Genomic DNA, 13,457 nt, shown 5'->3' on the forward strand with positions numbered 1-13,457 from the left:
TATTGTAGTTGATATTGTTGACTAAAAACATACAATTACCAAATTATTGTGTGCTGACAAAATTCTAATGACATGTTTGGTCTTTAACACAGTTTAGCGTTAGCAGAGCGACTATGTTAGCTTGGTTAGCTCTGTTTATGGTATTAGCAGCAAGTGATTGATGGCACAGGCCATTGCGGAGCGCGGCGTGAGTTGTAGCGGCTCCTGATATGGACGCCTCAGATGCTCTGAGATCTCCTGTATGTCAGATCCCGATAACGCTTTACTGAGCACACTACACTCAGGACCGCAGCCGCCCGCTGGCCATCTGCAGCCAATTCACCGTTTTATTACCAACAACACAGCCTTTTCTCTCCGGCCTGCTGCGAATGCCCTTCCGCCATTCGTGGGGTTCCATCACGGCTTTTGCTGTAGTGATTTGGAACATGGGTTGTGGTCAGTCTGTGAACTCGAGGAAGTGAATGAATGTTTCGTGATAATACCAGATGAAAAAATGGAGCATTCCGCCCATCCCCGGCTGCTGTCTCCTGTTTCAGCGCATCGATGAATTACCCCTCTCCACAACTCTCTGTTTACTTATCAGCTTTCTCTTCCCCCTCACTCGTTCTTTTATCAGTCCGTTTTATCTCTTCTATCTGTGCCATTTCTTCCTCTCGTCCCTGCGCTGCTTGCCACTGTGATGTCATGGGACTGTCTGTCGCCGGGCCGACGGGTAGGTTGCCGTGGCACTGCTTTCCTCCCCTCCATCACTCCGACTTTCTCCCTTTAGATCAGATTGACGATGGCGACTCTCTACCGCATCCATTCAAGAACACGTACACACATTCAGGGGCCAAAAATGCAGTGACGCCTGCGATGTCACGCCTCATTTAGCCATCAGACCTCGATCAGAGATGCACAACACGACTGGAGCATTCCAATCAGTCAAAGTACAAGCAAACGCAGACATCTGATCAATTGGTAACAATGCAAGCCGATTCCACACATACCGCAAACACTTTCACTCAAACCGACTCACTTTGTGTGTTTTGATTGACCCCAAGGTCCCAACCGGCCTCTCGAATTCTTTACGCATATCTTTATTGCCCCAGCTCAAGCGATCTAAGAAAAACCCTTAGTGTATTCACTGTGCATCGCTGTTCTCACTTTAAATAGGAACACACTTGAGCCTCTCTTCTGGGCTTTTAAGAATAAATGAATGCATTTGTCTGGATTTTTGTGAAGTACTTTTAAAAGAGGATTCTGCTCTTCAGATTATCTTGACTAAAAAAAAAAAAAAAAAAAAATCCTTGGACGAGAGAACATCTCTGAGATACAGTGCACAATGCTTCTGTATTCATTCTTTCTGTCTTTTAATACCTATCCATTTTACATACAGTACATTTTATAGCTCCAGGGTTTAGAAAATGGATCCAGATTGACAAAAGTTGGATAGTTGGTGTGTAATTGTTATGATTAGTATATTTTAGGAGAAAATTTTGGTGGTGTTGTGGGTGGTTTTCAGGGTGTTGCTATGGTATTGCTATATTGTTCTGAATGATTTCTAGCACATTGAAATTGTTTTTTGTTTTGTTTTGTTTTGTTTTGTTTTTTTGGGGTTGATAAAAGGCCACATCTAAATTTCTATGATATTTTGGTATTTCATGGATTAACAATTGGACAGTTTGAGTCTAGAGGACAGTACATATGTATGTGTTAGATAATTAAGCCTGAATTTCTCTGTTTAATGTGCTTTTCCCCTTCTCTTTATGCTGTGCTACTTCAAATACACTTCAAAGAACAACTTTGCAAAGTTGTTGGCGTTTCAAATATGTTATGATTGATTCTCATTGATGTTCTCATGATGTTCAGTGGTGTGATACTTTTTTTTTATTATTGTGGAATATTTACAAAATCTTACTTGGAAAGTCGTCTTTTTAAGTGTACCTTAAAATCAAATTTATACTGAAAAATAAAAATATAATAATAATAATAATAATAATAATAAACTATGCATATGGTGTCCGTGTGTGTGTCTGTGTGTGTGTGTGTATGTGTACATGGGCCTCTAGCAGTTCTCAACTCATTTTGATTCAGATTTACTCTGGACATCAAGTGGCAAATGTTTTTTATGTCAAACTTCCAGAAAGCATATATTATGCATGTATACTGTATACTATATGAGAATACACAGTGTAATCCCAAAAATATCCCTTGTGTAGCATCAAAATATTTATCTGAAATACTTTTTAATTATAATTTAGTTTTAATATAAATGTCTAATGTCTGAATTTTTAAGTAATTTATTTATTTTTTAAAGGAATTTTTTAAGGTCTTTTAGCGATAAATCAATACATAATTAGTATTTTTGCTCAAATTATTATTACTTTGTTGTTGTTGTTTGTTTATTTTGTTTTGTTTTAAGGATTGTAAGGATAATATACTGGGAATTTAAGCAAAATACAGATAAGAAAAATATTTTTGCATTGATGATTGTAATATGGGTCATATTTAACTTTTAGCATTTACCTTTTTTTGTTTGTTTTTGTTTCAATACTGTACCTGACTCTATCAGAACAGTCCTGTGACCCATTTGTAGGTTGCGACCTACAAGCTGAGAACCACCTTCATTTACTTTTCCCTATTTAACACTGATCATCCAAAATTCACTTTCCCCCTTCAGTCTGAGATGATCTAATTGATGTAATGAATTGGATTATCTAATCGCAGGGATCGGGGCGGATCCCCCACCCAGCTTTTATCTGTACACAGCTTCCTGAGCTGCTTACTTACCACCTGCAATGCATCATGGGCCACGGAGGCAGCTTTCACTTATTTGACACAAATCGTAATGGGTGATGTCTCTCCTCAACCCACATACTTCAATTTACAATTCCCAGTGGAAATGTACTGATACAATTTTTTTTCTTTGTAATTAATTTGTTAATTATATAGAGAAGGGTTAAGACTCAACCATAAGCAAATAAATAAATTCAAATAGACAGCTGAAAGTTATATATTACGTACTTTACATTGCACAAAAAAAAAGTATAAAACTTTTGTAATGAAATGAATAGTTCCCACTAGACAGACGTTTTGTAACAATAATAATAATACTAATAATAAAGATCTTGTTGTGAACCTTCTTAAAACATTGCATCCTGATTATTTTCTCAGAAGGTTAAAGACTGTTACCTGTTATGAACTGTTTGTTGGATTGAGCAACACTGCCATCCAGGGGAATTTAGATAAAATACACGTTTTCATCATTTTTTCCAACACTTTTCAAGGCTCTCCAAAGGAAGAGAGCTGACACATATGGGTTTATTTAATTGTATTTAATTATTTTTTAATTAATAATTTATTTGAGAAAGGCATGCACTAACATGCTATTATGAGAAATGTTCTTATGTATTTTAAATTCTATTTATAGCCAGGTGAATTCAAGTCAGAAGTGAGCATGTATGCCCTTCTTACTCCAAATGGCAAAGCGCTTGAGAATTATGAAACAACTATATGAAACTGACACTTGGTTTTGGATCGGAATGTTACCTTTACATTTTAGTAGCAAAATTAGCTAGCCTATTTGTTCTGACTGTTATTATTCTAGTGGTAAATAAAACTATTGCTTACAATAATAGGCTATCACATTTATTTATAAATCAGTTTTAAATATTTATTTTAGTAATGACTAGTTTCTTTTGATATAGCTTCTGACAAAGGTTAAGGCTTTAAATATCTTAAATTACCTCAGCTTTCCTGAATGGCGCGGATGTGCCGGTCATGTGATAATCGTTAACAGCAAACAAATGTATCCTGGAAGTGGCCTTCAGAAGTAGTTCCATAACGGCCTTGCTCGGGAGGTGATTGAGTTCTCAAATCGACCCGAATAATTTCCTCCTCCTGCATTCCTCCTCCGCCTGGAATTCGTCGAATATCGGCGTTTCATAATGATTTAGCGCGCGCCATAAATTCATCCTGAAGACGCCAGAGACTGCGCGGGAAATTTGAGGTGCAGAGGTGTTTTTAATTGAACTGCGAGTTTAACTGCGCTGTCTTAGGGATTTTGGACCTGCATGATATTCTTTTTGTTTGTTTGTTGTCTTTTAAAATTTTTATTTTTATTTTTTGCTCACATTCTCTTTTAAATCCCATTTAAAGCATGACGGGATTTTAAAAATAAAATGTAAAAAACACATTAACTAAAAATAAAAAGGTCTTATGAATAGTCAATAGTTTAAAAAAATTAAATCATGTTTAAGTAGAAATGCTATTCTCATTACCAACCATATATGTGACCATGGACCACAAAACCAGTCATAAGGGTATTTTTTATGTATTCATTTTTTAATTGAGATGTATACATCTGAATAAATAAGCTTTCCATTGATGTATGGTTTGTTAGGATACTACAATATTTGGCCGAGATATACAACTAGCCTATTTGAAAATCTGGAATCTGTGGGTGAAAAATAAAATAAAATAAATAAATAAATAAATCTAAATAGGCCTATAGAGAAAATCGCATTTAAAGTTGTCCAAATGAAGTTCTTAGCAATGCATAGCCTATTACTAATCAAAACTTAAGTAGGACATTTACAAAACATCTTCATGGGACATGATATTTACTTAATATCCTAATGATTTTTGGCATAAAAGAAAAATCGACAACTTTGACCACATACAATGTATTTTTGGCTATTGCTACAAATATACCCGTGTGACTTAAGACTGGTTTTGTGGTCCAGGGTCACATATGTATATGACTCCATTCATCTTGATATATCCCCTCTATTATCTGACATTATTTCCTTTATTAGCTATTTTCTTTAAAAATAAATGAATAAATAAATGAATAAATAAATAAATGGTGATGCTGCATCCAAACCGCTAGATGTCAGTAAAAGACTAATGTTGTGTAAACCAGTAAGATAATACATTTTAAAAGAGACAATGTAATCTCTACTCTTATTTAAAGGCTGAATGTTAGAAATGCGCTCAAGAGTATCACATTATGCAAGTGTTTGAGTACAGAGATAAGACAGTCCACAACTTAAATCTCACAAGGCACCCAATTCTCTCTCTCTTTGTGTGTGTAAAAGGGACACAAATGTGCATGTTTTTGTTTGTTTTATTTATTATTGTGCATTGTTTGTCTGTTGTCCCATGTATTAAAATACATTTAAATTTATTTTATTGCAATTATTATGACAATTATCACTTTTGTTTCCCATTCCACCAAATAGTATTTCTTATGTATTAATTATTTTATTTTAAATATTATACCAAAACATGCCAGCTCTGTATCGAGTGGCCACCATGTCAGTGAAGGCAAATGTCAGCTTGTACAGAAATAAGGTGAATGATGACACTAGATCATAACACAGTTTTTCCATAATTTTTGGGACAAATCTGTCATTTGAGACCACAGCCAGTCTGGCCGCAAACTGAATTCTCCCCTGCCTTCTGAGAAGTGGAGCCATTTACATGTACTTTTTTGATTTTATATACACACTATTATTGTTTCTACTAATTTAAAATTTTATTGTAGTATTATATAGTTATTTTTGAGAATCTACACTTAACAATAACCCTTTTCACAGCAATATAAATGCTAAATAAATTATATATATGTATATTACATAATGACAAAGGGCATGCACATTAAAAGTGGTCCAAGTGTCTCAAACCATATTGTAGCCTTGTGTATAAAACAGACAAGAGAAGTTGACATGAAAGCAACAATTATCAGTGAATAAAAACTTTTGGTCTAGAACACAAATACAATGAGCTACTTTTATAGTTCTTTGTCATTTCTAGTTCTCTTTTAAATAATTAAAAACATCCATTTAGATTTTGGTTTCTGATGCACCTGCAATTTGGTTGTTTACTTTCCCTGGAAACCTGTTGCTTTGTAAACAAAGGCTTGCATGAAGTGCCAATTGTGTCTGGCATCAAACACTGGCAATCAGACTAATGTGACTGTGATTCACCTTTGCAGCTGCTTTTGTGTAGACCAATATGCAGCTTTGCTTCTGAATAGCACCGCCAACATCTAATAATTTTAATGACCTACACTGTTTGAGTATTAGCATTCATTATTATTCTAATAAACCCCATGATAGTTAGTACCAGTTGTGATGGGCTACAAGCCTGTTCTGATAAGATTGTGGACAGAAGGAATAAGAAAACTTGTTTAATGTAAATAACGTGTCAACTAATCATGTAAATATTTATGATAACAATAAACAGAAAGAGAAAGAGAAAATGTCTTTTGTTGCTAAGGTAACACTTTATTTCAAGGTGTCCTTGTTACACATGTTATATGTACTTACTAATATAATAACTATTAATTATGCATAATTGCATGCAAGTAACCCTAAGCCAATCCCTAATCCTAAACCCAACCATATAGTAAGTACATGTAGTTAATTAATATTACTCAGTACTTAAATGTAAAATTACACTGTAACAAGGAAAAGGCTTTCTTTTAAATCAAACTTATTTTTTTGTTTGTTTTTTTGGCCAAAGTTAATCTGTCATTTGGAAGAAGCATGCCAACGTTGTTGTGACATGCCCTCATCCTTAAACTATGAACAAAAATACAGATTCATGTATGAGATGAGAATACACAATGAGACTAAACACTGTCTGTGCCAAACACAAAGTGTTTTGTTCAGTCGGTTAGTGGCTGCCAAGAGCATAAATCCATTGAAATTCAAAACATTTAGAAACCGAACACTCTATACAGTATGTGCAGTTTAACCTTTGCTTGTTTAGGTTGAGAAATGATGGCTTCAACTCTTAAACTCACAGTCTGTTCCAACCATCATAAATGATTCATTTGAAGGGTGAGCACTCATGGCAGCTATACTGTTGTCTTTTCAAACGAAAGGGCCAAAAAAAAAAAAAAACTGCTTAAAAGGCCATTTAAAGTGTCGGCGCCACAGGCTGGCTGAGGAGGCCTGGCCTGGCCACTTTGGTCCCTGTGTCCCCTCACCTTGTTGATTTCTACCAAGGGGAAACCTCACTGTGGACAGCAATCTGTAGGCATGTTGACTTCTGAATGGTCAGCATCAGAGTTAGCATTAGCTGTTGAAGAAAATATTGATGAGCTAGAAACTGCAGAATTATCAAATCTTCACATAATACTTTGTCGGTTTAGTACTTTTCTGCACACTTGTCGGGAAGTATTACAAAGTTCAGACTTGAGTCACTGTTGCCTCACGTAATTTAGCTGTTAACCACTAAAGGTTCTGGTTCTGGGCCTCCTGTGGCGTTAGATCATAAACAACATTAATCCTCTGTTAAGCAAATTAATCCATGTCATGGATTAAACAGTATTTTGAAAGAAAAGTACAAAGACTTGTTTCGCAATTTGGGAATCGAGCATTGAAGCAGGTGCCTTTCACGCAAAACGGAACATTAATTGCATGACAGCACATTAAATCAAGGGCAGCCCCCATGGAGCGAAGTAACTGGAGTTAAATGGTTTACTGAAAGGCAAAAGAGCCAAGTTGACAAATTTATTTTGTTTGCAAGAGAGACATTTTATAAACCCCCTCCACTTTTATCAGTCCTTTGCAAATGTTCTGTACATATTTTAGTACCTTTTTTTTTTTTACTTGAGTGAAACAGGATATGTAGTGAGAGAGAGAGAGAGAGAGAGATAGTATGGATGCTTTATTTAACCTAATGTTTATAATGAGATTAGAAAAAAAAAAAAAGAAGAGGGCTTTTTCCAGAGGTGGAGCCATTATATTTTGTTCAAAGATTGTGAAGAACAAATGTGTGTGTTTTCTTTTTTTTTCCTGTACTGGAAAATTTATTTTTTGTAACATGCACTGGTGAATCATGCATAGCAAGAGCAGAAATATGTATTAATAAAGTAGATAAAGTCTACATGAAATCAAGATTTCACCCTAATGGGTGGTGGGTGGTGGAGGTTCAATTCTTGCAATTTTTAATTTTCATTTTTGTTTAGTTGTTAACCTCAACTGCACAATGACGCTTATGCAAGCATTAGAGATAGCCATATTCTACTTGTCACCATTTCCACACATACAAAACAGTACAACAACAAAATATGAATTAGTATCTTATTGAGTCATGAGGCCAGCGGATATTCTCATCTCTATTGCGCAGCAGAATAATACAAAAATGAAAATAATCAATCAACCATGGATTGGATCACAATACTTATAATCGGATCGAATTGTAAGTTTCCTAACGTGTCCCACCCCTAATCCTAAAGAATGGAGTTGCTGCATAGTAGATTGACTTAAGGCTGGAAAACAATACAAAACTTTTAAAATCTTAATTTACTGACTTTGTAAATAGCCACAGAGGAAAAACTGGCCATCGTACACTAAACGACTGATGAACATGCGCTACCAGACTTTAAAGTCATTTTGATCACAGCAAATCAGAAACATGTGCTTTGTTGTTCTAAATGGGCTCAAAATATATTGATTTCCTCCGACTGGATGGAATCATAGTCTGAAGCTACAAAAAAAAAAAAAATCTGTAACCATCATACACTATGTGATTTTCTATGAAATCTGTCAACTCAAATCTGCAGACTGGCTCTGACTTTTGGCAGCTAGCATCAACTTCTCCAGACTGTAAACTGGTGGAAAATCAGGGCAAAAAAACTTTAATTTTCTGTGAAGCTGCTTTGCAACGATTTGTATTGTGAAAAGTGCTATACAAATACGTGAGTATCCCAGCCTAACTGTACAATGCAATTTAATTCCAAAGCCTTAGACAAAAACAACTTGTTGCTGAATGGTTAAGAGTGAGGATTTGAATGTCAGGATTATCATTTAAGGGCTATATAAGGTTTGTGAATTGTGGATTGAGTACCAAGACACTAAAGCATAATGAGATGACCTATTTCAGTATCTCTCATGCTTACCTGTCACACCCCTTGTTTGGGAGTTCAGAACCTCAATGACTTAATGCCATCATCTAATATAACCTTTTCAATGGCAACGCTCCAAGAAGTAATTTGTTTTCGATGAGAGTTGGCCAAAAGGTCAGATACTTGATATCTAGTGTGAATGCACCTAACAGCTACAGGTAGGCTATTAATCCAGTGCAACAGAAATAAAGCACTCAACACTATAAGATGTTGAAAACCTGCCTACCCCATCTCATGATATGCAGATTTGTAGTTTAAATCCGATGACTCTATAAATACACCTCATATCTTTGCCTCATGGCTTGGAAAGAAGGATGAATCTGGGCTTAAGAATATCAACGCCAACAAGGAAAATGGGTGTAATGTTTGACCAGCTTAACCTCTCTGCTCACATCTCAACAACTTCTTGGACATGCTATAAAATGTTTTTAAAAAATTTGTTTTGTTTTTAAATGCATTGTGGCATTCCAACCACTAGATGTCAGTATATCACAAGAAATGTCCCTACATCATAATGATATGGTTTCTTTTCATTAGCGTGCCTCTGATGGTTTGAACTCACATTAAATTTAAAATTCAAATCAGTCTGAATTCATTGAACCTCTTACCAGCTCAGCTGAACTGGTGGATCATGTAGATTTAATAAGGGCTCATTTCCTTATACCCAATTCCGTTTTTTTAATGAGCAAAGAGGTAACAGTGTCTTAATGAGGACATTTTCATCCAAAAAAGAACAAAAAAAACTGGATCTGACCATGGCGACCGGTGGCTGTCTGAAAATCCACTCCTAAAGTGATATTGATTTTGTCTTTATTGATTCACTACCCCGTTCTCCTGCGGCCACGCTAAAATCTCTCCAGTTCAGTGCAACAATTCAGCAGCCTGCGGTTGATTGTTCAACACCTTGGCAAGAGTTGAGGTCAGGGAAGACAGTTGAGGAGGGAGGAAAAGACCAAGTGAGAGAAAGGGGACATGGGAGGTGGAAACGAGGAAAGTCTGAGGAGCATTAACGAGCACATGCTCTTCAAAGCTATCTGCTCCTTTGAGACCTTCCTTAGGCCTGCTCCCTCTGGCATGTAAGTGTGTGTACAGATGCACACACACAGTAAGAATGTCTTTAATAAGTGAGCCATTGATCCGACTCCCACCACCAGGCAATTAAGAGTCCAAACTCTCTAATAAGCTCCAATTGGCTGGCCGGCAATTACTGTGGCAATGGCTGGAAGAGTGAGCATGAGGCAGCTAGACTTGATTGGTTTCACTGGCCCTAATGCGATTGCGGTTCGTACCTTGCCGACTGCTCCACGGGTGAGCCGCATTTGAGCAGTAATGGGCGCCTGGCTACAGATATATCTCTGCGAGGCCTGATTGCACCCTGCTGTCAATAAGCAGCCGCACCTTTAATGGGGGACGAAGAGTGTGTGTGTGTATGTCTGTGTGTATATTTGTACTTAAGGGTCAAGACAGTGACATGGAATGCTCCCATTACACCAGGGACATATGGATTCTCAGTAATGAGACAAAGGTAATGTTTGGTGGTTTATGACAGTATAGAAACATTTAAGACCTGAACAGGTCTCCTGCAGGAGCTGGAAAACTTGAGGTAAGGACATTCTTTTCTTCCAAAATGTTTATCTGCACATGCTGTGTCCATTACACTATAAAATTGGCTGACTTCCTGGTCTTATGAGGGCTTTTACCATGCCACTGTCAAAAAAAGTAAAGAAATTGTCCCTTTGGGAGTACAACAGTAATTCACTGGGGCAGCACCTGTTGTAATGGGCACCTTTGTACCTTATCTTCATCTAAAAGGCGCATATTAGTACATTAGAGTAATAATATGTACTCCTAAGATACTATGAACCTTTTAGAGGTAAATAAAGTATAAAATCCCCTTGATGATTCTGTGTATCCCAGTGAAAAGCTGTTGTCCCCCCTGAAGGGACAATTTATGCATATTTTTTTTCTGTGATGTTACAAAACCAAGTATAAAATCAGACTATTTAAAGACAGCAGGAACTCAAAATTGTCCCTATTTACTTTCTTTATACACGTCCCTGGCTTATTGTGAACAACTGATCAGTGCATGTTTCATACATCACATTACATAAGTTGTCAACACTCTTTCATGTTGACTTCAAAGTCTCATAGAGCCTAATACTATTCTGCAACTTTCCAGAATAATTCCTGTTCTTATTTTGCTGTAAACACTTTATCGATGCAAATTTTCATCTGCGGCTTTACTGTACCATCTTGGTGTTGTGAGATCATAATGTTCTTGTACTGGAGGCATACCGAGACAGTCTGTACTGTGAAAGTTCCCAGACGCCTAGCAACAGCTACCAGCGCTCCCTTAGTCAGCTACTTATAGTAATATCGACATAGCAACACGCAGAGCCTTTGAACAATCTTGTTAACCCTGTTGCAGTGCCTTTATCGGTAAAGCAGCAGTTGACATCACTTGCGGTGATGTGGTTTTTGTAACATGAGTAAAGGATAACTGGTCTTTGTGGTTCATATCATTCTAAATATCAAGAGGTCAAGTTTTAGCTGGTTAGTTTTTGCAGTTACTGCAGTTCTTGCTGGTGGATTTGCAAGGCTCTTACAAGCATGAAATGCATTTATATTTTCCCGTCTGCTGCTTTTGACGTCACAACTTATGTACCGTCAGGATAGTTGCTAACGAAGGGTTTGGGATCGTATATGTTCTTGAGGTGACTTCAGGCAATGAATTGTAAGAATGCCATTTCTTGCAGCTCCAGACTGATTAGTCACATGACAGATGTTTCAGGAACAGAGTGACGATTAGCAAAGATGGCAGCAGCTGGGTCACGTATACTTCCAGAGCTGCATGTGGCATGAGCAACTGCCACTGAGGTGTGTGGGAACGCTAATGGATTTGGAGGTAAAGCCAAGAAGGTCCAATCCAAATTGAAGGATACTTCTCATTAGCTATGTTTCCATCCAAAGATTCGAATTTAACTTATGCGTAAAACTGGAATATTGCATAAAACATTTGCGAATAAAGCACCGTTTCCATCATGTCAAAGAGAACAAAATCGTAATTTCCTGATAAACTGGAACTTTATTTCACTAAGAAAAGTAGGAGAAGCCACTTAATACAATATTTTTTATATATAATAAATTACTTGCACCTCAGAGCGAGCAGACGAAACACAATAGATTGCTTTTGAGGGTGGATTTCTGCTGTTTGGGAATGCAGTTGTGTAAGACATTTATACAGAAATACTTTGATGACAGACTTTGCTCAGGCATTTCAGAACAACCAAAACAACATTGTAGATGCTGTGCAACGAGATCAGTCCGCTGGTTAGTCAAGTTATCCTGTCCCATCATGCAAAGTCACATGCATTTTTTGATGAGCAAGGTGGAATTTATTTGGTAAATAAATTGTAGTTTATGCACATGTTTTTCTTATTGGATAAAAAGGTTATCCTACTCAATTTTGCGCATAGGTTTTTGCACATCTTGCCATTTCCATCCAGCATTTTTTTTATGCCATATTCCAAAATGCGCATAAAAAAAGTTGGATGGAAACATAGTCTATAATCCATTGAGTCTTCAACCATTTACTTTATATAATTGTTGATACTTATGTTTACCAATTTTCCCTTGCCTTTAGAGAAAAGTTGCACTCAAGAACAGAGTCGGTGTGCAGATGTTCTTGTATCATCTCCAGGCCTGTCTTCAAACTTATTTTTGACTATATCCACTGTACATGTTCATCATTCCTAGACCATATACATATCCCAATCCTGATATAAATGCAGAGGACTACAATATGTTTTAACCAAGAGCACTTGTAACATGGGAACATCATAAATCCTTTTCATTTCTACTTTGTTGATTTACTTAAGGGAGTCACTAATTCCTGTCCTACAAGTCTACAAAATGGCCCACGCTGAGGCTTAAATCACCAAATTACAAAAGGAGAATAAGATTTCACCCTTAGCTGCTAATCCGAGAGCCGTGTTAATGTTTCCATTGTAATGTTGAAGGTTACCAGCAGGTTAGAAGCAATTTTGTCTCGAGAGGTGGCCTATACAGCTTCGAAATCAAAAACATCAAGAACAAATCTGCTATATTCGACTCTGACATCCTCTTGATATTTTCTGTAAATCCTTAACTTCCATTCATAATGGTATGTTCTTTATAGATCTTGGAAGTGTTTGCTAAACACATACATTTCTGGGATTCCATCACTTCAGGTCAGGTGGTTAAAAGTGCTTCTTAGTGTACTTCTATTAACCTTCTGCAACTTCAGACTGACTATCGATTTTCATTCTACCACTTTACACAAAACTTGTGTACTTATATGCACACTCCTTTCATTCTATCCTTTTCTTCTAGCAATCTTTAAACCTCCTAGCCCTGTTTTTTTTTGTATCTTTAGCTTTCATTTATCACCACACAACCAAGGCTGGTGGGCTTTCACCCTATATCACCATGCCATGAACTTGTCACAGGGACAATATGGTCCCTCAGCCCTTCCAGACCTTTTCCGCATCACACAGATTATTGGTTTTAGTCTACT

The 13,457-nt window shown here is 36.7% G+C and overlaps 1 long non-coding RNA gene across 1 annotated transcript; it reads left to right on the plus strand.

The window, feature by feature from the left end:
* The first annotated feature begins 10,264 nt into the window (after positions 1 to 10,264).
* LOC131539552 (uncharacterized) lies at positions 10,265 to 12,828 on the plus strand. Its single transcript, XR_009270902.1, has 3 exons — positions 10,265 to 10,505; positions 11,659 to 11,779; positions 12,546 to 12,828. It is a non-coding gene; the product is annotated as an uncharacterized LOC131539552 (long non-coding RNA).
* Positions 12,829 to 13,457: the final 629 nt, after the last annotated feature.

This window comes from Onychostoma macrolepis, chromosome 04 (genome assembly GCF_012432095.1).
Source record: "Onychostoma macrolepis isolate SWU-2019 chromosome 04, ASM1243209v1, whole genome shotgun sequence".
NCBI lineage: Eukaryota > Metazoa > Chordata > Actinopteri > Cypriniformes > Cyprinidae > Onychostoma > Onychostoma macrolepis.